At 40.6% G+C, this 25,187-nt stretch overlaps 1 long non-coding RNA gene across 1 annotated transcript in view; it reads right to left on the minus strand.

Annotated features, from left to right (window-relative positions):
- Positions 1 to 25,187, minus strand: part of LOC127528804 (uncharacterized) — a 96,135-nt gene that overhangs the window by 19,886 nt on the left and 51,062 nt on the right. Inside the window, exon 2 of the long non-coding RNA XR_007935415.1 lies at positions 15,732 to 15,771. This is a non-coding gene — a long non-coding RNA (uncharacterized LOC127528804). The remainder of the gene's footprint in view (positions 1 to 15,731; positions 15,772 to 25,187) is intronic.

The raw sequence follows: 25,187 nt of genomic DNA on the forward strand, positions 1-25,187 counted from the left end.
CTGGCTTAAACTACAAGGCCAGTGAAGAATCTGTATAGGTATTTTTATTTTTTCTCAAAAATATTCAGAATTAAAAGAAAGATAAATTAAATGTCAGGATATATGCAAAACAGTGTATGAGGCAAATCTGAAATTCAAAGCAGAATCTAAGAAGAAGGCAAATAAACTTTAAAAAACAAAATAAATAAAGATGTCAACACTCCACTGAGGCGTTCATTTCCATCCTTTGAATATAAAGATGGAGGGCGGACGCTCAGTGGTGATGTCATGGCGGCTCAGCTCCCCAATGGTCTACTTTAAGGGGACAGGGCACATAAGCAGACAGACATATTAAAACACAACAAAGACACAAAGTACTGTTCAGTGTGTAATGACAAAGCGTGTATCTGTCTGCCTTATTGTGCTTATTTCCCAGTTTCTGTGTGTTTGTCTTCATTTCTTTCTCCTTTCAGTTCTGATGTCTCTTCTTACACACACACTCGGTATGAGGTCAGCGCCTATCGGGCATTTCCGGCGCACCTCTGTTTGTGTAGCTGCACTATAACAGTGTCACTTCACAAAGCCTAACGGTCCATTTATTTAGTTTTAAGACCCCACCGTCTCCCTGCGGACCGAGGCTGGAGCCAGCAGAGGACTTTATTGTCTCAAGACAAACACGTTTCCTCTTCCATATTCTCCCGAGGGCCACGGGTTTCTTTTCCGGCGTGTCCTCTCAACTTATTAATTTCATTTCTTTAATTAAATAATTTTAGGACAGACAAAGCAGATGATTTCCCCGTTCTTTGTAGTGTCTGTGCACGTTTAGAAACAAAAGCAGCCGTCTCTGGTAGTGTAATAACACGTTTTATTTTTATATTTGGTGTGATTTGACTCCTTCGTGGTGGCCGGAGCACTTGGACAGCTTGCTTCAGCATCTCCAACAGGTCACCTTTGGCCATTTTGTTCCCAGTCAGTGACTTCTTCTCTTTTGAAATCCAATAAAGTGCACCAAAGAAGGCTCTGCCGATTTTCCAGCCTGTTTCTCCTCACTGCAAATCGTCACCTCCTTCAAGTGACATTTAACATCAACTTTATGTCACTCACCATAGTTTGATACCAAAAGTATCCATTTATTCTGTGGACTGAGTGTGTGAAGGGCAGAGCGGGGGTGAGGACAAGAAGGGCAGACATCTCAGACCGGGTGGGCATTTTAAATACTAACAGTCATAATAACAATAATCATCTTTGTTCTTCATGCCTGTTATTATAATACAGTGCTAACTACTGCTGGTCTAATTTATAATGTGCTATTCCCATATAATGTATTTCATTTTTATCTATCTATGGTATAGTGACTTTCCCCATGTAGCTCTACCTATTTTATATATTTCATCCATCCATCCATTATCCAACCTGCTACATCCTAACTACAGGGTCACGGGGGTCTGCTGGAGCCAATCCCAGCCAGCACAGGGCGCAAGGCAGGACACAAACCCCAGGCAGGGCGCCAGCCCACCACAGTTTATATATTCCCTTTCATCTAATTATTGTTGTTTTATCTCTGTTTTTATCTTGTTTTGTCTTTATTTTTTAATGTAGCACTATGAGATTTACTACAAATGTAAAGTGCCTTATAAATAAAATGAAATTATTATTATTATTATCATCTATGTATCTATATTACCTTTGTAACATTCTACTAAATGTATATAGTGCCTTTTGTGTCTCTCTATATTAATCGATTATGCAGTGCCTTCCCTATGATTTTCCAATGTAACCTTATATATTATTAATATCTGTCTATTATAAAGGGCCTTTCCCTTTTAACTTTGTACCTAATATTATAATGTGTGTTATAAAATGCCTTCCTCATTTAACATTTTACTTAATGTGTATAGTGCCTTTAATATATATCAATTATATAGCGCTCTTCCTAATGAACTTTCTAATTCATATAGTGTGTTTTTCTATTTGTCTATATAGTGCCTTTCAGCTGTATCAATTTATGTATTATATAACGCCTTTTACTGCCTATCATTTCCTATGTAACCTTCTACATAACTGATCTAGTGACTTTCATATCTTTCTGTTTATTATATTGTGTTTATATAGTGCCTTTCCCATGTAACTTTCCACCTAATTTATGTGGCGCCTCCCCGTCTACCGTTATTTCTATGTATGGCTGCTGTAGTTAAAATGCACAGATGTATAACGGTGTTTTTTCCCTGTCTGTATGTCACTATTATATAGCGCCTTTCGCGTCTCTCTCTCTCTCTTGTCGATCAAGCTCACGTGTGTCACGATGGTCTGACGTGTCATTTTGAGAATTTCGCGGGACTCCGTGCACGTGACACTATGGACTCCCGCCACATTCCCCGACTGTGAATTCCATGGAAATCTGACCGGCTGTCTTTGATTTCGTGTACGCCCGCGGTGTCATTTTGACATTTTGACGACACGTAAGCCCTTGTGTATTTTTATTTTATTTATTTATTTTTTGCTTGGTACCGAAGTGAAGGTGGTCGTCGCATCGATTGGAGTTGACTCGCGGTGCCGTGCGGTCAACAAGTCCTCCTAGAGCAGTGCGGCAAACGGGAGTGGAGCGCGTGCGGCCTGCTTGACCTCTCCTGGGGGGGCTTTGTGTGCATTCGGCGGGGTGCGAGACCCCTGAAATGAGGCTCAGAAGCCCGCTTCCCCAGCCCCTCTCTTTCTCTGTCTCGCCTGCAGAAGCAGCCACACTGTTGCTAATAGACTTGAGAGCTCGAAAGAAATAAATCTTGGGAATCGTCGTGCAGCTCCAGGGCGGTGACATTTGACAGTCTTTTATAGTGCAGAACGAAACATGTTTGTGAGTTGAAATTCAATTGAGGCGTATTGATTTGTGGCATCAGTCATTATTCCCTGCTGATTGACAAGTGAAAATTGGTTACGTTAAGTATTTCATATGTTATATTGGCTGACATTTGCTTGCCTGCTCCTGTGTCAATATTGTTGTAGAGATCTGCAGCTTTATGAGATAGCAATATACACTGACTGTGGCTTTTGTGTGATGTTCCAGTGTTTTTCCTGACATAATTTAAGATATATTAAAAACCAGCAGCATCTTTCCTCTTGAGAAGCTTAATACCAATATTATTGTCTTCCAGAGGGAGATCATGTATGCTCATAATCGGGTGCTAATTTCCAGGCGCACGCTCATGTTTAGGCATTAGGTGCTCTAAGTGTAAAATGGAGCCCGCTTGATTGATTCATGTCAAGCCTCTCCTCGGTTCTGCCACCCAGATGACCTTCTTTTATTTTATTTTTCCTTTCCATGCCCCCCCTCCCCGACCCCCCCCAGTACAGCCTAAAAGTAGAAATGGGTGTTCGTTTCTTTCACCTGGAACTGTCCGTTTGACTGAATCATCTAATCCATTACGGCCGACATTTGTTGGGTTAGAAGAATTCGAGCAGATCGTCCTGCATGTAATGCGCTCTGATTTCCTGCTGTGTTCCATTAAAGTGACACAATGTCTGCCGGGGAGTTGGGGGGGGGTCTCGGAAGACAGAGAGAAGGGAGGACACCGGGCAGAATAAATATGAAATGAACCCTCCCAAGGCAGCACATCTGACACCTTCTAATTAGTTTACTTGAATTCACAATCATTAAATAATAAAAGTGCTTGCGTTCTGCCGGCCGAGCCTAAAGGCTCCGAAAATGAAATGCGTTGCCGGCTAATCTCCAACAATTTCGTTTTTACCGAAATGCATTTAAATGCAAATGGAGATTAAAAATAAAATAAATACATACATCGGAGGAGAGTTGCGGTTAACGTATGTTGTGGGTCTTGTTTGCGTGAGTGGCAACCATAAAGAAGAGCGGCAGGCCCGCACTGCACACGCACGAGCCGGCATTTAGGACCCGGCTGCTGCCTGGACTTGGCCTGCCCTCTTCTGGCGCCCCAATGGAAGTGCAAGTGTTCTTTGTCGTCTGCAGTATTTAAGCTCTCCCTACTTTCTTTCTCCCGACTAGAGTTGTCTCTCACATTTTCATTTCTCTCCGATTCTTTTTTGTTTCCTAATTTTGGTGTTTTCCTTGAAGTACTTAATGGATTAAAGTTGGACCTCAAAATTCTCTTTCCTTATAAACGCTTGAAAGGGATAACCAGAATAGGTGCTGCGAATGAGCATGGGACGTCCTGCCAAGTCTGTGAATTCTGTGGGTTGCCAGTCCACCCAGTCACTCCCCCCTTCCCCCTCTACCAGTCTGTATGCAGCTGCTGGAGAGGAAGAAAAAAAAAGTAGCAATCAGGAATCTGGATGTGGCCAAACAGAAGTTCTACACAAGTTGTCCGAAATGATGGCCCCCTCCGGCACAGCTCAGCCAGAGTATGCACCACCTGCCAAGGTGAGGAGTCAGGAAATGCTAAGCCACCTTTACAGCCTGGGTGGCCTTTTGTTTGTCGCAGACAAAGCCGCACTAGTGGGGATTACCCGCCGGCGTCACGTGACACCCCCGTGCGTGGAGCTCCTGGTATTCCTGACCGGGACAGATTGTGTCACCCGGGGGGCTTGGGTCTGATCTGGGGGGGGGGGGGGGGGTTGTTTGGGGCGCGTTTCAGAAAGTGCAGCCAGTGCTGAAAAGGCTTCTCTTATTAAAGATTTATGCAAGTCTGACTTCTTTGGCTTTAAACTGCTCTTTAATGAGAAAGCCGTTTTCTCAACGCTCCGCAAAGTGGAGGAGATGCAATCGCGGGTAATCCGCGGATTAGGGCGGATCTTCTAAATGGCTGTGTGTGCCGCTCCGGGGGCACCAATGCGAGAGCACTTCTTTTACCCCACCTTTGTTTTTTAGCTTTGTCTGCGAGCTCTTCTGATGAAACTTCCAAAAAAAATCATTCGCTTCTGGTTACTTAATAAGAAAGAGAGAAAGAAAGAAATAAAGAAAGAGACAAGTCCACTACAGCCCGGCAGATGACAGCCGCTCGGACGCTGGCAAGGGGAAAACTAGGACGGGGTCTACAAGGAGATACATGACATCAAATAAGAAGTGGTCGACCTCAACCCTAGATAGTGGGGGCGATTACTATCGCACATGTTATAACACAACAGAAATAGACGCGGGAACGCAATCTGGGGGGACAGCGTGCAGAAGTGGGAATCTAAAAAGAAAAGCGCGTGTGAGTCTAAATATAATATGTATATATGCTACCTTACATCTAATCTATATGTTTTATTTTCCCCCCACTTATAGATGACCACAGGTATATAGAGCCAATATAATAACAACAATAATACAGTAATATTAATAATAAAAGTAATAATAATCCAAAAGGAGTGGAAATAATAATAATGTCATAATCACTCAATTAATTTGCCTAATGTGTGTGTGTGTGTGTGTGAAATAAATACATAAATATATGCTTTGCAGTAAGGAGACTGTGGAAGATTGGGGGTTCGCTTCCCGGTTCCTCCCTGTGTGGATAGCGCTTTGAGTACTGAGAAAAGCGCTATATAAATGTAATGAATTATTATTATTATATAAATATATTTCAAGACCAGTATAGAGATTTACAGTATATGTCGTGTATGTAACGCAGGACACGGCAAATCAGAGGGTTAGAGCACCGCTGAATATCACAGCCTTGACTCTTTATCTAACTCTGCTGCTCATGTTGTTCTGTTATGTTGCGTGTGTTGTGTTTAGTAATGGAGAGATTGTGTTGATTGTGGGCCTTATTTACTTTTTATTTAATGACTGTTGCTTTTTTACTTTTTTGCTTATTTTTTTTCTGAAACATAAGTACAAGTGTAAAGGGCCAATAAAATAACAAGAGCAAGAGCAGTTCTTCTTCTTCTTATTATTATTATTGTTGTTGTTATTATGACTGTGTATTAATCATTTCATTAATTTGCCTTTATGTTATTATTATTATTATTATTAGTAGTAGTAGTAGTAGTATAATTCTTTGCATGCATGCTTATTTAATGGTCTGAACAAACATGTAATAAAATTAATAAGGATAATAATAATATTGTAGTATTGCCACATCAGCTCCAGGCCATAATATTAAATGGGGCATCAGAAATACTAGGGGGGGGGGGGCATGATGTGATAAATTCCGAAAAATCCAAGTAAAGTAACATAACTGGCAGAGTGAGTGGGGTTGGACTGGACATGATTTTTTGCCGGGGTTTAGCTGGAGCTGGGCCTGCATGTTCATAATGTAAAGATAGAATATAAAAATATGTACAATTAATATATAGTATACATTACACAAATCAGTATGTCAAAACATTTTTTATTATTTGTATTGAGCTGAGGATGAGTTGAACAGACCTGATTTTTGTAATTCATTTTGGGTCATATGTCTGTTATACAAGTAAGAAAAAATAATAATAATAATACAGATGATGATGATGATGATGATTAGCTGGCTCCATGTTCATGACTGGTTCCTACCCTGACAGCATAGGCTCCTGCTTCCTGTGGTGTTATGTTAATATAATTATATTTGGCAGTTTTCATAACCCACTTTGAGTAAAGCTGTCTAAAATATCTGCTAAATAAATAAGCATATTTGATTATTATCATCAGTTCAGTTTAGTGTCATTTAGTGCTTCTCACTGAGTGCAGATGCAGAGCTCTGTGATGAGTTCTTAAGTAAAATGCAATTACAGACTTTACCAGCAACATAAGGAGTACATAAAGACAAGCAGCGTGTTATTATTTTATTTTATTTATTTATTTTAATTTAATTTTTTTTTTCTTAACTAGTCCTGTTGCTACTGCCTTTATCATGACAAGACACAGGGAAGTTTTACGTGATGTTCATGCGTGTGTATTATTATTACTAGTAGTTTTATTATTATTATTGTTGTCCTCATCATCAGTGGCAAAAGCGTAATTTTATAATAATAATAACAGCACTTTAGTAATAATAATGTTTTAACCAGCTCATTAATTATGTCAGTTCCCTATCTATCTGTCTGTCTGTCTGTTCATTCCATGCTTATTTATGTAATTTATTTATGTTATGGCTATCTCTATTGTCATGACAGACATATTATCCAAAGTGAGCTCCAAACTGTCCAAGTCCCCGTCAGCTCTGACAGACCCTTTGACGTTTGTGACTCCAGTTCTATCCAGACAGCCGCCGTGACAAACCTGACAATGCTAAGATACAGAAGGTGATTGTCATGAACAGACGACAGAGGTGAGGTGCCAGCCCCGGGCGTACTGATACTCATTCTGCACATTAAATGTAACACACACACACACACACACACAGAGCCCACTGTGGCATAATGATATCCGTCCGGGTCACCCACAGTTAATTTAAGTTTATTCTTTAAGCCTTTTGTGTTATCCATTTAAGCTTTTTACACCCATTTCTTTCCATTATAAGATGACGTGAAGCAGATGATGTGCCCCTGTTGATATGACGCATACACACACACACACCGTGTTGATTTCTAGTGGTCCGTTAATCTCGTGTGAAAACACCGGAGGACTCGTATCAGACGTCCAGGGCCAGGGAGAGAACATGAAAACTCTGAGCCTTGCCTTAAGCGCGCAGGAGCTTTGAAGCCATAGAGCTGAGCACTGTGCCACAAAGCTGCCCATTTGCATGCTGTTCTTTGTTTATATGGTGAGAGGAGAACTTGTAAACGCTCCCCAGAGCCGGTGCTGATCTACGAATGTGTGGAAACCAATGTTTACTCCAAACACACGGAGGGATGAGCACAGGGATTCATGTAAGCACATAAGCAAGTCAGGGTTTCTGCTGGCCTTTGTCACATGACCATGGGGACCCTCTTAAGGTTTCAAGGCCTGCAGTTGTTGTCCACTCCACACCCACAAAGGTTGCCGTCCTACCACCACTTCTCCATTATTCTCCATATTCGCGGCTTTGCCTGAAGTTGGGTGGGTTTCAGATGGTGGAGTTTCAGATTATTTCCCTTCACACTCCTAGATGTTGAAGCCGGGCGAGAGTTCATTCATCTGCCTAAATGGAAGTGCCCCGTGAGCAGCGAGGCTGAAGTGGCCGTCCAGACGCAGGGCTGGCATCCGTGCGGAGCTTCCCGGCGCAGTCTGTGGGAATGGCGCTTTATCCCATCAGCGCGGCGGCTCTGCTCTCTGTTGGCTTTCATGTTGTTTGACTTGTTTCTTCATCTGGCAACACTGTGTTTGCATGGTGGCTGTTGCTCAGCAACTGTGATTTGAGGCCCCGGTAACACAGTTGTGTCTTATTGCTTTTGAACTTGGGGGGGATCAGAGCGGCAACATGCAGTATAAGAACATGTTGGCGCTCAGAAGCTCCCTGCATCTGTCACTAAATTAGTACAAAACTCTCAGAAACATGCGAGGGCCTAATGGAGGAGCGGAGAGAGCGGCCCATTGAGAAAGGCACCCTGTAGGCTCACGTCTGAAACAATGACGGGCCCCTCTGCACAATTCAGGCTTCGGCGTGTCGATTTCACTTCTTCAGAGAGAAGACCACAATGGCTGAGGGACACGAATGGAGGTGACGTGTGGGCAATTTGGAGTCAAACCGTCATCCGTTCAGTCAAATGGGAGCTGAGCAGAACTGTGAAGAAATCGGGAGTAGCCTGGCCACTGGAAAAGACCACCCGGCCATGAAGAGGACTCGGGTCCTGCCTTACAGTGCGGTACAAAACAACCCAGTGACAAGTCAGGCATACGTGGCGACACGGCGTGGCATAAAGTGACACAGTCTGCACCAATCAGAAGTCACCTGTAATTCTAAACGACTGGTGATCAAAGTGACACACGCCATGTTAAACCGTATGACACTAGGAATCCAGTGCTGTTTATTAATTATTAGGACGCAAAAGGAAGTCTCTCCGTGTTATTGACAATTCATTAACGTCTACTCTAACTGAATATTAAAAAGGTGCCTACCATAATACACCCTCTGAATGATTCAGAACTAGTCCAGTTATCACAAAATGAAATGATGACGCAAGCCACGTTATACCTCCTAAAATACGTCACACACTGTGTGATACCATGACGTGCTGCACCAATCAGAGTCCATGACTCCTCGTTAGTAAAGACAACGGCATTTGTCATGTTAGACTGCGGAAAGTGACACATTCTGGATTAGTCTGAATTAACCGATAACAATTATTATAATGATTGTACTGTCATATTATCATTAATTACTGCTAATTAAGGTGCCATTTTATGAGCTGAATGACATCTTCCTGCATGTTACTCAGAATTCATTATTGCTTATTAATTATTAATTAGAGTACTACTTACCATAATATACTGGACACAAATGTTGCACTGTCTGTCCAATCCAGATTGAATATTATTATTATTATTATTATTCATTAATGACACAAGCCAGTGTATACTGCATAAAACAACACTTTTGGAATATTTAAAATTCATGATAATTAATTAGTCACTTACATATTAAAAATGACACCTGTACTCTTTAGAATGAATCAATAACTATTTATTTTTCATTAAAATGGTACGTGCCTTATTGTCTTGTATCAGATTTTACAGTCTTTACTATTCAGAGCTAACAATTCTGTATTAATTAAAATGAAAATAGCAATATTATACAGTATAAAAGTAACACCTTAAATATTTAGTTTATTAATAATGTGACAAGTTCTGCACTATTTAGAATTAATCAGTAATTATTAGTATTCATTAAGATGTCACCTGCCATATTTCACTGGGTAAAATGACAAAATATTTATGAGTTAGAATTTCTTAATTTCTTAATTAAAAGAAAGCCAACATGTTAAACTGCATAAAAGTTTATTATTGTGATGTCATTAATATTTAATAATTATTAATTAGAATAGTTAATACCATAATTGATACCACAGAAAATGACCCCTTCTGTACTATTCAGAGTAAATCAATATTTACTGACTAAAATAACACAAGCCATACTGTACTGTATAAATATGAAACTTCCTTGTTATTCAGAATTCACTAATGCTTATTAATTATTAATTGTGTTATACTGCACAAAAATACTATTCAGAATTAATCTCTAATTATTATCATTCATTAAAATGACACACATTATATTATACTGTGTAATAAAATACACTTTCTGTGTTATTCAGAATTTATCATTAATTATTATAAATGAAAATGCAAACCATATCCAGAATTGATTACTGTTATTAATTATTTTACATTGAATTACATATCATAATATATGTAATGCATTTTATATTATTTAAAATTAATTACAGCTATTAATATGACCCCTTTGTAATGTGCTGCACAAAATGACCCACAGTGTGACGTGTGTTCAGAATTCCTTCATGTTTATTAGTTCTGATGTGGAAATCCATTTAATCTAAAACACCAAACACACAGTCAGTATGACTAAGAGTGACTTCAAATACACACCTCACCATGTAGAGCCGTATACCGAGTGACACAGCATTCAATAATTCTGTATTAATGTTAATTATTATGACACATGCCATATTACAGTTTATTTAAAGGGCATTCTGTATTATTATTATTCCCGACTAATTATGATTATTGATTCTTAATAATTTAAATATACGTTGTAGTGTCTAATACAAAATGGCACATTCTGTACATTCAGAATTAATTATGCTTATTTATTATGAATTTAAAATACACACGTCATAATATCTTGTACAAAATGGCATTTTCTGTATTATTCCCAATTAATTATAATTATTATTAATTAAAATGCACACACCCTGTATTATTTAGATTTAATTATAATTAGTAATTATTATAACTAAAATGCACAGGTTATAATGTCTTAAACAAAAATGGCACCTTTTGTATTCTTCAGAATTAATAATTATTATACATTTAAAAGCCCTTGTCATAATATCTTCTTCTAAATATATATATGTGTGTGTGTGTATATAAATGTATATTCAGAATTAATTACAAAGAGTCATTACTATAAAATTAAAGCAGAGGTGTCATAATATCCTATAAAATGTCCCACTTTGTTTAGTAATTTAGTCATTTTTTCATTAAATGACCCATTTTTTTCTCCATTAATTGTAGTTTTTACTGACGGTGAGCTCCTGCAGTTTCACACACACACACTGGTCACTCGCTCCCTGCATATCTGTGGTGGCGCTTTATGACGACTTCACAATTCACATTCCTTTACCCGTCTCCCCGCCATGCGCCACACATTTACAAATGAGACAATCCAAGCCAATCCAAAAGGGCAGCCCGACCGCACTGCGCCATGTGCACACAGAGCGGGCCTTCGAGTGAAGTCGTCTTTTCAGCGGGTTCAACTTCTCCAGTGCCAGACATAAATACAAAGTGTGAGCACCAACAAGGGAGAATAGTCAAACCAACCGACAACAACGAGTGGGCATTTTGTGCCGACTCCAGGTGCCCTTTGACCGACTAGTTGTCCAGTCTCACCCACTCTGCTCATTCCAGGATGCCCCTGACGCATCGGTGGCTCTTGCTGGACGTGATGAGATTTCCATGTTGGATTTACCTCTGGTGTTGCTTTCAGCTGCGCCCATTTTTAGGTTCCTGCCATCTTTTTTCATTTAGTTTTGAGTGGCAGGATTATTATCTGTGGATAATTCACTATTCATCATGGAAAAAAGCAAGCAGAAAAAAATGGAGACCCTAAGAAAACCACAAAACACTCAGCTGTACAAAGACACAGCTGTGCATTTCCTGAGCTGCTCTTTAAGGTGCGGCGTGGCAGAGATCTGGCGCCTGTGCTGGCAGGCAGAGACACAAGACAGGAACAAAGCTGGGCTGGGATGGCATCATGAAAAGAGGAGCAGGGCGCCTCCTGTTGATAGTTCAGGGTCATCAGCCCTCCTGTAAAGCAGTTGAAGGTCGACTTGGTGAAGCAAACATAATGAGCACACCACACAAATGTCATGAAGTCCGATTTGAAGGCACTGCCACACACTCCTTCAGAGGCTCACACTTTGATCCACCAAGCCAAGCTTCCTTATCATTCTTTAAAAGTTCAAAGCTTCACACCGCAGACACACGGGTGAGCCAGAGGAGCCCATGACATGTCACCCTTCAGCTTTAGGCCCAGGGCAGTGGCAAAGGGCAAACAGGGAGCAGACCTGAATGATCCAAAACTGGAAAAATGACAAGATGACAAAATGTTTGTCAGACTGTGACATTTGATTCAGTTAAAGACAAATACAGAAATCCCTCCGGTCACTCGGCTCATGTCTGTAATATCTGTCTTTAGATCTCTAACTCCATGATGTTAGTCTCTCTGCTTTACCGCACCTCCGTTTAAAAAAGGCTCCACACTTTCTGAGTTTCACATCTCAAAGGAAATGTCATCATAACGTCTCCAGCCATCGCTTTTATTGTTTTTATGGTTTTTTGTAATTCATTAGTATGATAACCTGCATCTATTTTAAAGGCATATGATTTTAATTGTTAGGAGCTCCTCTGGACGTGTGTCAGCCTTATGGAAGTTTTAGGAACTGGCATGTTGTGCTCTCCAACTCCGTGATAGATGGGCTTTCAGCAAGGTCAGTGCTGTGAAGAAACGCACAGAAAACGGCAATAAAACGTCGACAGGCTTTTAAAGATGACGTGGAATTGCAGAATAGGAACTAGTCAGGATCAGGCACGCACTTTCAGGAGGAGACGTCAAACTGAATTAAAAAATACACATGGAATAAAGTGAAGGAGGGAATGAGAGAATAGAAATGTGGAACTGGCCCAGAAATATTATCTGTCTGCCTGTCTACTATATAGTGTCTTTGATATCTATCAATCTATCTAATATAGCGCCTTTCATTTCTATCTATCTATCTATCTATCTATCTATCTATCTATCTATCTATCTATCTATCTATCTATCTTATATAGTGCCTTTCATTATCTCTATCTATCTATCTATCTATCTATCTATCTATCTATCTATCTATCTATCTATCTATCTATCTATCTATCTATCTATCTATCTATCTATCTATCGTGTCTTTCCCATTTAACTTTTCACTAATTTATATATTCATATATTTATATATTCATATGTCTCTATTATATAGTTCCTTTCATGTCTATCTGTCATGTAGTGTTTTTCATATTTCTCAGTTATGTAGTGTATTACTGTATATAGCACCTTTCCTATATATGATATTTTTTACTTTCCCAGTTAACCTTCTACTATTTTATGTGGAGCCTTTCATATGTACCCATCTATTATATAGTGCCTTTCCTATCTCCATATTCCTCTCCCTAAAATGGCCTTGATTTTTATTATTCTCTTTTCTGACTATCTAGTATAAGCACACGCACACACACTTTTTGCTTACCCTGCTGTTTTTGTTCTCAGTATTTTTAATGCGAGTTACTTTGTTCAGTTTGCTGTTTTAAGAAAGTCTTTCTTTCTTTTCTTTCTCTCTTTCTCTCCTTCCCAGCGGCCCCAGTTCTCTGTCTCAGCCTTTCACTGGCACAGCATTGCCACGGGGCAGAAGCCTCGCTTGCTTTCTTGCCGGAGGTCTCTTTGTCTCGCCTTTTCTTGTCTTTTTTTTTTTTTTTTTGGTCTCTTCTCATTTTTCCGCCTCCCTTCAGCTGAAGCCCCCTTGAAGCCCACCACCGTGTGCCCAGCCGCCCTGATCAGATCTCTTTTCTTGTTGCATTTCTTTTGCCCTCCAGAGTGAGGCTCGCCTTTAATCAGAATTTTTTTTTTCTTCTCACTAATGAGGCATATTTCTGGAGTGAAGAGAATTAGAAGAGACACGCCATAAACAGCTGGTGACACTTTTTAAGCTGCGTGTCATTTTTTAAAATTAGAATTGATTAAATTCACACTCCTTGAGGTTGATCAGACATCTGAACTGATGTTCACTTTCTGGCATGAAGAAAGCAAAGTATGAAATTTTCTGAGACTGCGTTAAGAGTCACAGGCAGATGTGGCTCAGCTCGCTGACTGTAGGTGGGCCGACATGAACGACACGCGCAAAACAAATGGAGACATGGAGTTAATTGTAGATTATTAATGCATAGCTTTGACAATTTTTAAAAGAAGGAAGTTCCGTTTCTCTTGGAATCAAATGCTTCCCGTGCAATGTAAGAAAAAAAAATGGGAAGTGAAGTCAGTTGAGCTTATCGTCACCAGTACAATGTAAAGGGGGGCACGGGGGGTGGGTGTTAGTCACAAGGCACACGGCAAGTGAAGCTCATTTACGTTCTCCAGCCGGCCTGTCTGCTCTGCTCTGACTGGCACAGTCCATACGCTGTACCATCAGGCTGATACCCACTGACAGACTGATGGCTATGAGTAATATGTGAAAGGCACTATATAACAGGTAGACAGATAAGAAAGTAACTTTATAATAGATAGGTCAGGTTTTAGGTTGATCTTATTAATACCCAGGAGGAAACTAAGATGCATACCACAGCAAAAGCAAAAAATACCCAAAAATACCAACACAAAGTACAATACATAAGACAAAATAATATAAAAAAAATACAACACAATGATCGTTCTGCTAAAGTAAACGTAGCGGACAGAGTCTCTATGATCTCCCTGTGGTTTCTGGCTGGAGTGATGGTCAAGAGGTTGGGAAGAAGCGTTAAAGTGCCTAAAGACAGAAGGTAGAAAAGATCCTCATAGACGCTTCTTATTACGCCACGGAGGCATGAGCCTGTGGCTGAACGTGCCCCAAGAGCGAGCGCCCCCCGGAGGTGATGGGCAGAATTATTCACGATGGCATCCACTGTTGCCACCATCCTCCATCGTGGGTCCAATGGTATGTCCTTTCATGGAACTGGCTTTTCTGATGATATTCAAAAGACCACCACATAGGACAGCACACTGGCTACTACTGATGGGACAAACCTTTCTTCAGCTTGCTGCACACATCAAAAGACCCGAGTCTTCTCAGGAAGTCCAGTCTGCCCACTTAACACAGCACCATTGTGTTTTCAGACCAGTCCAGGTTGCTGTTCATGTGGACCCCCAAATACTTGTAGGTCCGCACCACCTTCTCTTCCTCCTCCTGGATGGTGAGTGGTCCGGCAGGTGGATTGTGCTCCTTAACACATCACCAACTCTTCCCCCCTTGTTGACGTGGATGTTGCTGGTGGGTCTTCTTGCACCACAAGTCCCCCAATGACCTCCAGCTTGTCTCCATTATCAATGCCACCTGCGATTGAGGAGTCATCTGAGAACTTCTGGATGTGGCAAGAGCTGGCATTGTAGTGGAAGTGCATTGTGTAGAGCAGTGGTTCTCAACCTTTTGTTTTTGGCCGTGCCCCACCTAGGCCTCTCTAAAATCATGATGTCCCCCACTGTAACATATACCTTATTCTTATGATTACCTCTTCATAAAATGAACTTCTTCTCACGTGGAGGAAGCCCATAATGTCATTAATTTGGTGTAAAGAAGCTTCCAAAGAACATGGAAACAAAAAAGGGAAAGGAGAGTTGAGGTACTGACAAAGAAATTGTTAAAAAAAATAATATATATATAATATGAAGTAATATTGAAAACATATAATAAGAGACGTGATATTCATAAATATAAAATAACTTTAATGACAGCTTTTTCTGTAATATTTTGATCATTTTATATTTTTGTCATATTGCAAAATTTTATAATCATTGTTACAATTCCATCCATCCATTATCCAACCCGCTATATCCTAACTACAGGGTCACGGGGGTCTGCTGGAGCCAATCTCAGCCAACACAGGGCGCAAGGCAGGACACAAACCCCAGGCAGGGTGCCCGCCCACCGCAGGGCACACACACACACACACACACTGGGGACAATTTAGGATCGCCAATGCACCTAACCTGCATGTCTTTGGACGGTGGGAGGAAACCCACGCAGACATGGGGAGAACATGCAGACTCCACGCAGGGAGGACCCGGGAAGTTAACCCAGGTGGCAGCGCTACCCACTGCGCCACCATGCCGCCCTTTGTTGCAATTCATATTATTTAAATGGTAAAAACGATTTCTAAGTAGAAAAACCCAAGCCGGTTGTAAAAGCATAAATTAAAAGGTTCTTCACCGTCCCTTCTATGTTTATATAAATATATAAATGTCTCTGTAAAAAATGAAAAATTATTTATTTTTTCTATCATTTTTAATAGTGAATTTTTGCTTTTTCATTTTATAAATTGTTTAACATACCTAAATTCTCGATTTGCCCCCCTAAAAAATCAAATTGCCCCCCATGTTGGGAATCACTGATCTAAAGCAATTAGTAACCAGAATATAATCAGTCAGTCAGTCAGTCAGTCATTGTCCAACCCGCTATATCCTAACACAGGGTGGTCACGGGGGTCTGCTGGAGCCAATCCCAATCAGCACAGGGCGCAAGGCAGGAACAAGCCTCGGGCAGGGTGCCAGCCCACCGCAGGGCGAATATAATCAGATCAAGAGTTTAAATCGGATCCTCCAAGAGAGTACCTGTAGTAGTAACATAATTCAGATTAAAATAAAAAGTACGACACTAGCTCAAAAGCGTCCATGCCCTTCGCTCAACGTCTCTCTCTTGGAACTGAAGCGGCTTTGGTAAACGATATTAAATTAAACACAAAGTCAGGTTTGGTTCTTCCTGCTGAAGCTTAGCTTAGCTGACGGTTGCTGGTTCAAATCTCAGTACTTTCAGAAGGGGTCCTACGCCATTGGGCCTTTGAGGAAGGCCATTAACCTGAAGTAGCTCCAGGGGGCTGTACAGTGGCTGACCCGCCAAAGGTCACGGAAAAAGACAATTTACCCTTAGGGATTAACAAAGTACGAGGGACGTGCAAAAAGTTTCCACACTTTTATAAAGGGTGGCACACAAAAAACTGAACCGCCTCTGACTGGCTGGCTCGAGCTATTATACAGGTGGGTGCCATCGCGATCAGAGAGCCTCGTTGTCACGACGGGGTTAGCCGCCCCAACTGTGCATTAGTAAGGAAGCTGTGAGCCAGTGGGTACAGACGTGCGCGAAAGAGATCTGGAAGATGTATTCTCTGCAACAAAGGATTGGCATAGTGGAGGCGGATGTGTCTACCGGTTCTTTTACGGAAACACAGGACATTTTCGCATAGAAGTTTCCTGGCGTAAACCTACCAGCAAAGAGCAGAATTCACGAGTTGGTGAAGAAGTGGCGTAAGACTGGGTCAGTTGCAAACTGCAAAAAGAATCGGGCCCTGTTGCTCGTTTCACGTACGGGCTAAGAAACTTACCTCAACATGCGCCATCCTGTATTTTCATTGGAAACGGTGAAGGCGGGAGGAATAGTAATTGGGCATTAAAAAGTTGGTACGACACTGGGAAAATTGCATCGCAAACAAAAGTGACTATGTAGAAAAGTGATGGTATTTGTTTTTGAAATTCTTAATAAATAGAGTTAAAAAAGTTTGGAAACTTTTTGAATGTCCCTCGTATATTCAATCAAATAAATAACAAATCAACCTAACACCAATCCTTTAGCTCAGACCTCACCAGATGCTTCGCATTTCTTCATAAATCAAGAAATACCAAGATATCAAAGAAGTGGTCTTGGGGTGGCTTCTAAAAATGTAAGCGGATTGACTTCCACTGAGGCATTTGTATTAAACATTAAAGCAAATCCCTGCACAATTGTAGTACAGAAAGTGTTGAGCAGGCATCTAAATGTACAAAAACATTTCTGGGTCCTCACTAGAACAGCCTTGGAAACAAACTTAAAAAGCAGGCTTACTTTATGTGTATATAAAAGTAGAGAAAAGCCAAGCAAAATGACACTCTACCTTCATAATGGCTTACACGGTACGACACCCTAGTACTGTGTATATAAAATACTTAAATAAATAAATAAACGACAAAAAGGCAAAAAAGGGTGTGACTGAAAGGGCAAGACAAGACGATCATGTCCGTGGCACAATTGAACAACAAAGGAAAAAAATCTCCAAAAGCAGAAAATCCAAATGGCACGAACAGCCATAGTGTGCACTCCACAGCCTCTCAATAGACCTCTGCCAGGATGTAAAGGCTGGGGGCGGTGCTAGTCAGTGATGTCACTGTGGCCCCGCCTCTTGTGGGTAGTACTTCGAGAGCACAAGCGTTATGTCACAGCCACGGTTTGCCTCCAGGCATATGTTTTGTGTGTTTGTTTATTTATTTATTAATTTATTGGTTTATTTAGTTATTTCTTTTGTGCTTGTTCTTGAACTGTATTTTTTAATGTTTTTTGTTTTTATGTTAATATTGTTTTAAGTGTTAATTTAATGCATAGTGCATCTAAGTTATGTTCTTATGTTCCTTGTGTTCTGTGAGAGGATCCCAAGGAGGCGGGGCCACTCTGACATCACTGCTGCTGGGACAGCCCTCTGCCTTTTTGTTCAGGTGATGGTGTTTCATTGAATGTCCTCACTATTGTAATAATAATAATACATTGTGAATATTAATTTGTTTTTTCTGGTTGCTGCTTTTTTTTTGTATTATTTTTGGGTGTTGCCTCTGATTTACAGATGTGCACTTGTTTGCCTTGGTATGCAATTTTTTCCTTTTTCTTTGATTTCTTTGTTCATTCATAATTATCTGGTCGCTATGTATAAAATACTAAAGGTTATCCATCTGTCACAAAAAATAACTCACAAACCACTAGACCTTGAACCTTGATTTTGCTCTTAATTAAGAGCATATGATATGATAATAACACGTGCCAAGAATTGGAGGTGTGGGTTACCTTGGCCATATAATTGGGCTTCAAATACTTCTCATGACAAGCATCTGCATACCGCAGCTGACAGAGAAAAGAATAACGGAAGAAGGCATGTTACATTACTAGCAGGAGATGAACCATCGCAGCATCTGCTTATAGTGAGGCACATTGCACAAGCAGACCGGTCACTGGTCATACACTCCTCACACAAAAGAAAGCCTACATCAGCAAAGAACTGGAGGTGCAGGCTATCTCCACCATGTACTTGCCATCAGCATCAAGTGACTCCGTGAGAACCCTAACTACAAAGAGGACTATTTCATTTATGTTAGGTAGAATGCCCAGAGGGGACTGGGTGGTCTCATAGCCTGGAACCCCTGCAGATTTCATTTTTTTCTCCAGCTTTCTGGAGTTTTTTTTTTTTGTTTTTTCTGTCCACCCTGGCCATCGGACCTTACTCCTTTTCTATGTTAACTAATGTTGTCTTATTTTAATTTCTTATTTTGTCTTTTATTTTTCTTTTCTTCATTATGTAAAGCACTTTGAGTTACTTTTTGCATGAAAATGTGCTATATAAATAAATGTTGTTGTTGTTGTTGTAGACCAATAAGTTGTTTATTGATAAAGTTTCTAGTTTTGACGTTGTCTCTTCATACCACAGGTTTGGTTGCTCTCTCTCAAAGAGCATTCTTGTGAATTTTGAACATAAATATTTTGAATTTTTAAAGCCAGAGCCCTTTGTCAGCCTGTACAGGCCAAAGCCTGTCTGTGGTGGCTGGCTGGCTGGCAGTGAGGCCGTACCTGGGCAGGTTGGTAAAGGGCCTGGCCTGCTTTCGTATGATTTTTAGGAGGCCTTACACCCTTTAGCTGTGTTTGTGACCCCCTTTTTACAACAACAAGGAATGTGACATAAAAAGCCATATACTGTATACTATACAAAATACTTATAAAATATTTAAATAAAGCACAATTAACAAAATGTATATAGTAATTGAAATAAACAAAGTGCAACATCATAACATGCCTGGCTGTATCCAAACAAGTACCAGCTTACCGACCGGCAGGTCCTCCTTCATTGTTTATAACTTCATTTGGAAACTTTTTATATGTAAATTATGATCACAGAGTGTGGATGGGGCTTTTTAAAATCCTTATAGATATGGAATATCGTATCCCTGCCAGGGTCCTTCCAAATCCAGGTGTGCAAAGCAAGTAGATACTTACTTACCTAAGGGGCTTATGCAAAATACTGAGTGAAGGGTCTGAGTACTTCTAGGAAATGAGAGATTTCAGTTTTTCATTCTCAAAGAACGAGGTCACGTGACACGTCCAGTCGCATAAACGAAGAAAGTCAAGACAGTAATAAAATGGAACTTCAGAGTAAGTGAAGTGAGAAGTGAATCTCCAAAATGAAATCAACTTAAAATACACAAAAACATTTAACACTGCAGGCAAAAACTGGAGGTCCAGGTCAGGAAAGAGTTTTCAACCAGAAGTCCATAATAATGCAGAGAAACTAACTAATAATGCGAGGATTGGATGCAGTTATTGAATTTTTGCAATTTTTTCTCTTCTCGTTTTTTTGATATCCATCAGTTGTTTCAGTTTTTTTTTTTGTTTTGAGGCCTAGAATTCAAATTTAGCCTCAGTGTTTTACTTCAAAGGTTACATTTGCTGTTGTTAAACAAAATGGCCATGAAAATAGCATAAAATAATAACTTTGGATTGCTGCCATTTTCTCTTCCTCTCGTTAGGGTGACACCCGCGTTGCATCTTCAGAGAACCTGATCTGTGATTAACAATGCGACAAGCTCATCCCGGGTATCACTTCCCTGTCCGAGTCGATGGGTTCACATCAGGGGGCGAAGCTGCGGTGGGGCCTGTCGTTTCTTCCGATGAGCAGGATTTCAAATTAAATGGGATTTTCTTTCTTGGAGCCTAATTCTTTTTACATCCACCTCTCTCTTTTTGTTCCACCTCTTCCTCCTGTGACATCACTTCTGGGTGAATGATCGTGACTCCGCCTCTTCTGCCCGCCCACCTACATAACCTAGAAAAAGACTGGGAGTTGGCATTTGGGGATGGGTTAGGTTCAGCATCTGGAAACCACCTTGGTTAAATTTTTCCATTTTTTCTATCGATTAAATCGTGACGTTAAATGAGTTATCCTCAGGGATCCCATTTCTTCACCCTTTCTTATCTGTTTCTGTTCTCTATCAGACATGCAAGTCTAAAGGGTGCTTCACAAGTATCTAGGAAAAGAAAAAGGAGGTGACACCGTCAGAGACTAATTTTTCCCCCCGATGGACCTTAGTGTAGAGCAGGGGTCCCCAACTCCAGTCCTGGAGGGCCTCAGTGGCTGCAAGTTTTCATTCTAACCCTTTTCTTAATTAGTGACCTGTTTCTGTTGCTGTATTTTCGTGATATTTCACTCTACTTACCCTTTACCTGTTTTCTTCAGAGGTAAGTGTACTCGTCAAGTTCGTTACTGGGTTGGTCTAGTGCTGCACTTTAAGATGATCACTCACGTACATACTGTAGCTATATGCAGACACACAGACCCTCACCACAACAGTGCCCTATGAATGACACACACACAGCTGGTTAATCTCTAGCACTTTAAACCACACAGGTGCCTCAGAAATAACACAACTTGTCACTCTGCTAGGACTTCATGAGACTTACTTGTTATCAGCACAAACAACATACGATGTTTTAATGATATCTCAGATCTAAATGTTAGTTTTGGTCTACAAGAATACATTTAAACATACAAAGGTTCAGCACTCTTGATTATCGGCCATTTATCAGCCACGAATGCCTTACTTGACGTCCTGTTAAGTACTATTAATAATAATAATAATTCTTTACATTTATATAGCGCTGTTCTCACTACTCAAAATGCTCTCCACACAGGGAGGACCCGGGAAGCAAACCAACAACCTCCTTACTGCAAAGCAGCAGCACTGTCACTGCGCCACCTGTGAGGATACAAAACTATTGGGTGGAGCTCTCACCCTCAGCCTTAATAATAAACCTCACAGCACAGAGCGTATGGCAAACCTCCGGCTGCAACAGGTACTCAAAGAAATCGACCTTATTACTTCAATCACTCTAGACATGAAGACAGAGCATAGAAAGTTGAAAGCAGTGTGGCATTTATTACAGGAATAATAATAATAATACCAGTAGAACAAATAATAACAGACAATAGGACTGATAGTAAAGTCTGGATATATATAGTCTTTAGTAAAAGCTTAAAGAAAAGTAAAGATGACAAGGATGAATGTCGCAGGCGGCTTGTGATCGAGCACTCGCAGTTGTTCATGATGCTTTTCTGACGACCAGATGGAAACGGCCGCAGGTTGATGTCGCTCTGTTCTCTTCTGACGTCTTCGTCCCTTCCTGTATCGCTGTTCAGACGAGGCGTATTTATTCTAAAATTCTACCAGGGGGTTTTGCAAGATGTGATTGTTAGATATGCTGATTGGCTAGCTGTCTGTCAATATGATGAATGAATTCACTCTCCGTTTTCCCAAACAGTAAAACTTTTTTTTGATGTTCTCTGAGGTATCGGCAGGTCTTCCTTTCCCAGGCTGTAAACTAATTAGATGTCCCTCCTTCCTCAGATTACAAAGTCATTGATAGCCTGAGCCACCAGCATGTCTTCCTTTTCTTTGTTGGAACAGCTGTTTTAAAAGTGAGGTATAACTGGGAAGAAAACCTGCTTTGATTTGTCCTGAAAGTAATTCATCTGTTGTCTTGTCTTGAACAAAATATAATGGAAATATAAACCAAAATGTACAGATTTTGTACCCCACAACAGTTGCTAATTAATTTCTTTTGAATTCATTTTAATGGACGTGTTTTTTTAAGATTTGGTCCTCTGATTTTCTTCATCGTTCCTCTGAATTGCTTCAATGGCACCCAAACAGAAATGAAATGTGAAGTGAGGGAGCCAAGAGAAGACCAGCTAAGTCAGGGCCTCAAACTCCAAGCAGTTCCCTAATTAGGCGTTGATTCTTGTCGTTAATTAAACTCGTTCTTTCATTCCATGGCTTGTTGCTCCTCTCATTGTGTAATAGCAGAAATTTCTGCAATTGTTGATTTTCTCTTTTTTAAGGGCAACTGTTAAAATGTTTTGTGGACCTGAGCAGATCAGCATTCCTGAGACCTTCACCTTTCTTTATGTTCAGATATTGTATGATGGACACCAATTGTTTGGGCTCATTTTCTATCTCATTATTGTTTGGCTGCTAATTAAGGAAAAGAAACAATTAAGGGATCTGAGTCTTCAAGTCCAAGTCAATTAAATTAGAAGCAAAAACAGGTCCCTAATTAAGAAAAGGGTTAGAATGAAAACCTGCAGCCACTGGGGCCCTCCAGGACTGGAGTTGAGGACCCCTGGTCTAGAGGAAGGTGCCATTGATGGATGCTGATGCCAACTCTACCTTTTCCTTCCACTCCATCTGCCACGGAAAGAACTGAAAGGGGGGAATTCAGCATTTTGATTGCATTGGCACATTAAGCGAGGTATCTTCTGCTTCTTCTCCATCCCCAGCGGGTGGTTGTGTAGGCTGGCTGTGATGACCGCCGACTCTACTTAGAACTTCAGCAGAAGTGTTGCTTATTAATCTCCACCAGTTTGTCATGGCGTCACACTCCATGGCTAGACCTAAAGACTGCACTTAATTGTTGCCTATCTGCTTAACGGTCTGTCATTGTCACCCCCCCCCCCCCCCCCCCCAGGCTATAAAATATTATGAACCCAAAGTATTAAAACTTTCATTATGTTATTTCCTAAATAAACCCGTTTTATTTGATTGGAAACATATGAGAGCCTGAGAAACCACATTCGGGAAAACAGAGCAAAAAATCAAAAAGCTAACTTGCCCTCAAATTATGATGTTTAGCAGAAAAAATTCAAAAAGAAGTAAACAAAGTCATGGACGAGCAAATCTGTGTCAGCCCAACAAGTCACCGTGACACAGAGTTGTGAGCTCGTCAATAAAGGCGGTCTGCTGTGACAGTCTAGGAGGCGAACCGCCGGAACACAGAAAAGACAAACCTCAGGCTACTGTGGACGGAATGGCCGCCTCCACCGCTGCTCTCCTCTGTCCATCCACTTCATGGGCACCACAGCCTGGCCTCCTCAAACACAGGAGGGACTTCACCATGCGACCAAGTGGAGGGCCCACCCATTACTTGACTGTCAGAGGGGGCCTGATGTGACAGGTCAGTGTCACCATCTTACGTTCTCACTCTCTAAAAAAATGATAAACCTCATCTTCGGGGTTTTAGAGACCAAGGCATCCCGGGCTTACTTTTATTTCAGTGTTAGAACATGGCATCAATTTGATTCTCCCGTTGCACGACTTTTCGTTTTGAATGATGCTTTGTGCCTTTTGTCTCTGTGGTGTCGCTAGGAAAAATGAACCAGAAGCGTGTGGCACGTGACATCACCGGGCACTGCCTGCTTGTCCGGGTTTGTGGATTCTCACAAAACTTGGAGTGCACTTTGCATTGTGATTTACGCTGAAGTGCTGCTTCTGAACTCTGATGACGGTTTACTTCATGTCTTGGCTAATAGATTACCAGATATGAGCGTCGGCCTGTGCTCTCCATGATGTTTGTCTTCCTAGAGCCTTCTCCTTTAGACTTCGCCCGATTCCAACTCTTTTTCTCTCGCTGTGGTGGCGTCTTGTGAAGTCAGCAGTGAGCTGAAAGAAGATGAAGGGTGTCGCCATTTTAGATGAGAAATACTGCAGGTTTCAAACTGTACATGAATTAATAAAGATATGTGACGTATCTTAAACTGCAAAAAATATTCTATTTGAAAATTAGATATTAGATGTAACTCTCTTTTTAATTATACCAGGAGGCTTCGCCCCATGGTCGCTTCTCTCACCAACCCCCGTGTTTGTTTTTCCGGATACACACTTTTAAGATATTTTATTTCTTTGAATTGTTGCTATTTCATTAGTTTCACTTTTATTTCAGAACTTATGTAAAAACAATATTTGAAATCTTTGAAGTCCCAATGTGCTGAATCTTTTAAATGAGGTTCATGAGACATGCGTTTAATGACTTTGTACCCTAATTCAGGACAGGTTTCTCTGTTTGGAATTTCAGCACAGACAAAGCCATCGACATCATCAGCAGTTCAGATTTTTTTTTTGCATGTGAGGTAAACTCCCGTTTTTTGAAATTCTCTGACTTAAACTTCAAAGCCTTACAATATGTACATACTTCAGACATATCGCCTATGTCCATATAATCGATCTCTATTTGCCTTTTCGTTATTTCTCTGAGTAATACTTTCTCTTTTCTTGCGCTAATGCGATATTTACTGTCTTTGTTTTGACACTGTCATTTTTTTTTCTGTTTTCATATTCTGTATCTTGCTCTCATGTGTATCACGCCTACATTTTTTTTTTAGTCTTTTGAATTCCAGTTTTCATTCTCTCTAACCTGCTCTGCATGTGTTTGGCCCTCTTGTTTTTTAACCTCTTTATGACATTTTACTTTGTTTTCTACTCTTTGTCTTTTATTTCTGACCTCAC

Source organism: Erpetoichthys calabaricus, chromosome 7 (assembly GCF_900747795.2).
Source record: "Erpetoichthys calabaricus chromosome 7, fErpCal1.3, whole genome shotgun sequence".
NCBI classification, from domain to species: Eukaryota; Metazoa; Chordata; class Cladistia; order Polypteriformes; family Polypteridae; genus Erpetoichthys; species Erpetoichthys calabaricus.